This window comes from Chelonoidis abingdonii, chromosome 7, assembly GCF_003597395.2.
Source record: "Chelonoidis abingdonii isolate Lonesome George chromosome 7, CheloAbing_2.0, whole genome shotgun sequence".
Classification (NCBI taxonomy): domain Eukaryota; kingdom Metazoa; phylum Chordata; order Testudines; family Testudinidae; genus Chelonoidis; species Chelonoidis abingdonii.
In genome coordinates, this window is record NC_133775.1 from 43,616,402 (window position 1) to 43,620,030 (window position 3,629).

Consider the following 3,629-nt stretch of genomic DNA (forward strand, 5'->3'; position numbering starts at 1 on the left):
AATTTATGTTCTTCTATGTGTCTGACAATTTTATTCTTTACTATTGTTTCAACTAATTTTCCCGGTACTGATGTTAGTCTTACCGGTCTGTAATTGCCAGGTTCATCTCTAGAGCCCTTTTTAAATATTGGTGTTACATTCGCTATCTTCCAGTCATTGGGTACAGAAGCTGATTTAAAGGACAGGTTACAAACCAGTTAATAGTTCCATAATTTCATATTTGAATTCTTTCAGAACTCTTGGGTGAATGCCACCTGGTCCCGGTGACTTGGGTGAATGCCACCTGGTCCCGGTGACTTGTTACTGTTAAGTTTATCAACTAATTCCGAAACCTCCTCTAGTGACACTTCAATCTGTGACAATTCCTCAGATTTGTCACCTACAAAGGACAGCTCAGGTTTGGGAATCTCCTTAACATCCTCAGCCATGAAGACTGAAGCAAAGAACTCATTTAGTTTCTCTGCAATGACTTTGTTCTCTTTAAGTACTCTTTTTGTATCTCGATAGTCCAAGGGCCCCACTGGTTGTTTAGCAGGCTTCCTGCTTCTGACACACTTAAAAAACATCTCTACGTATATCTTTGTACACAGAAGAGCAAAATGCATTCAAAAGTCTAGTTTTCTTAACAGGTGTAAATAACTAGCTGTAAGCCTTTTAAAATGCAGACACTTCTGAAGAGACTCTCTCACAATAATAACCGTTGCAGCATTAACAACTTTACACAAAAGAGCTCTGTAAGAAGTATTAAGGGAAAAAAGAAAAAAAGTGTTCACTTCTTGGTGTGAAATATTAGACACGTTTTTATTAATTCATTCTGGAGTATCCTAGCCCCTCATTCTCCACGTGCGCACACAAGTCTGTCCATACAGAGAGTTCATTGCAGGATCTGGGCCCAAGTCATTAACTTGTGGCTCCATTTTCACTCTGTCCTCAATAATTCTCAGATGCCCTAAATAAAAGAGGAAATATTTAAAAATTACATTCCATGGGCCAAGTTCTTATCTGAATTAATTCCCATGAAATAGGGATATACAGGGTGGAAATCACGGAGATCACTTAGCCCTTAGGAACAAGGTAACATAAAAATTCATATAAACTATATTACAACAAAGGTACTACAATTTTAATTAAAAAGACAAACTTGTGTATAAGGACAAATTATACAATGCATTTTCCCATACCTGGCCCTCAAATGAGCAGCGTTAACTCAATGGCTCAACTTTTTTTCATTCCACTGATCAATTGTCAAAATAAAGATTCTATCATGCACCACCTTCTCTCTCCACACCCCACTGCTTAGCATCCAAGTGTTTTATATTGGAGCACCTCTTTGTGGTCTGCAAGGCTCAGTTTAGAGAAAAACAATATTATATACTGCATTAAAGGTTTAACTTACTATAGCTGACAACTGACTGGCAGATTTGCTTGCTTTTATCGTTTCTTTTACAACCTGAATGCTCTCTGTCTAGATTATAAATGCACATCAGGCAGAGAAGTGTATGATGGATGCCAAAAAAAAAAAAAAATAGAAAGGGTGAAATTGAACCACACAAAACTTGTATGTTGTGACAGCGAGGAAAAAGGAAACAATTTTTACCAAAAATAATTTTTTTTTTTAAAAAATGGACAAACTAGCTAATGTGTTTTGACTAAGTAGTCCCTGGCAAACCTCTTTTACACACTGGCATACTTCATTCGCTTGTTCTCATGTGTATTTAAAAGTATTTTCTCCTTTTTGCTACTCAAAACCCTGAAACAATAAAGGCACTAACGATACAGTATCAAGATACAGAAAATATTTCCAGAACGTTTACTCAGAAGAACTAAGAACATGTATGACTTCAGTGAGATTACTGTACTTAAATTACTAAGATTTAATGCATCATATTTATAGGTCCCATTTCTCAGCAATACAGGCAAAAAGGAAACCGCATCCTGTTAATGTAAACACAAGTATTCTAAGAGTCGACACATTTTTACGTCCAAGGCATCCAATTATAGAGGACTTGCCCTGCGAACGCTACAACAAAGGGAAATCAGTACTTAAGATGCCAGGATCACAACAGAGGAATCAGGCTAGAATCACACTGTCCCCTTGCTATTCACGGGGGAAATGAACCGGGGCTGCAGGCCACAGAACAGGAACACGCACCACATTTAGACTGGAGGACACCGGGGACTGGGGCGGGGTAGCAGAGAATGCCAAGATGAATGGGTTTTCGCCAAACCAGCATCAAAGCAGCCAGGCTGTTGTCTCGCCCGGTCCCTTCAGCACCACTCTCCGCTCCACTGTCTGGCAGGAGACCTCCTTCTCTCCTCCCCATGACAGGGGGCCCTACCATCGCCTGGGGCTTCCCCCCTTCAGAGCTCCCGCTGTCACCCCACCCGCCACAGACACTCTTCTACCCCCCCATCTTCCCTGACAGGCCCGCCACCTCCCACCCCCAGCGCCTGCTCCCGCTCCCCTCCGGTTTGCTCCCTCCCAGACACTCTCCTCCCCCACTGCCTTCTATCACCCTATTTCGGGAGGTGCCAGCCTGGCCCTCGCAGGAAGAAGTCCCCAGCAGGCCGGGACTCTCCCTAGGCAGCCCGGGCCCGGGGCTCCTCGTCACCAAGACGACGCAGACCCACCTGAGGGGAGTCCGGGGGGCCCGGACACACAGATACGCACGGAGCGGATGGGAGGGACGCAAAATGGCGGCGGGTCCCTGACCCAGGAATAAGGGGGTCCAGTTCGGCGTCTGGCCCGACCCTACCGCTCTGCTTCTGGCTGCTCCGGCTCCCTGACTGCGGTTGTCAAGAGGCTCCGCCAATCGGGGCCCGGCAGCGCCGCTCCTCGGGCCCCTCCCCGCGCCGGGGCGGGGTGACAGCGCAGCCGCCGGAATGGAAACGGGAGACTGGGAGGGGGAGCGGGAGCGGCAGGGGCGGCTGCTCTGCGGGGAGGGGACAGGGAAGGCGGGGACAGCCGGGGGCGCCGAGGCGGCGCTGAGGTGGTTGGTCGCCCGCCTGGGGCTGTGACAGGAGCGTTGGGCGGGCCCCGGGATCTCCTGGCACCGGCTGCTGGGCCGGACAGAACCGATGGGAAAGGCGAAAAGAAGCGAGAAGGGGGCGAAGCGGGCCCCATTGCAGGCGGCTGCGGTGGGGAAGAAGCGTTACCTGCCCCCGCGGGCCCCCGGGAGTCCGGACGTTGCGAGTGGAAACACAAACTCGCCTTGAAGGCAACTGCAATAACGGTTCACGTTTTAGGAAAACGCAGAAGGGAAAGTTCTTCTCAAGTGGTCACCCGGCTTGGAGCAGAGAGAGATCGGAGAGCTGTGCAGCCGCAGAAACTAACCCCGGCTAGCACTGACCTATACATGTTAATGAAGGAAATTCTGCCGGGTAAATTACTTAATGTGTCTCCCTACGCCTCACCAGCTAGGCAAAGATGGTTCATGTTCCGAAATGGTTTGTGCCACCTTGGCTCTGCCTGGATTCTGCGTTGCTGCACTGTTCACCTGCCCCTGGCACAAGTCAGAGCATCTCTGTAGCACAGATTGTCACCATGAACATTTCTCATCCCTTTCATTAGTCTGGGTGTGCACCTACCGAGCAGGTTTAGTTGAGCCCAAACTTGTAGGTAGGATTCC

General features: G+C 48.0%; 1 protein-coding gene across 2 annotated transcripts in view; it reads right to left on the bottom strand.

Moving 5' to 3' along the window:
- WDR47 (WD repeat domain 47) overlaps window positions 1-2,828 on the bottom strand; it is a 45,254-nt gene extending 42,426 nt beyond the window's left edge. The window contains exon 1 of one of the 2 annotated variants that reach the window (XM_032803721.2): window positions 2,632-2,828. The gene's annotated coding sequence lies outside the window, so the exon portion shown is untranslated. The remainder of the gene's footprint in view (window positions 1-2,631) is intronic. The other variant, XM_032803722.2, reaches the window with a different exon arrangement.
- Window positions 2,829-3,629: the final 801 nt, after the last annotated feature.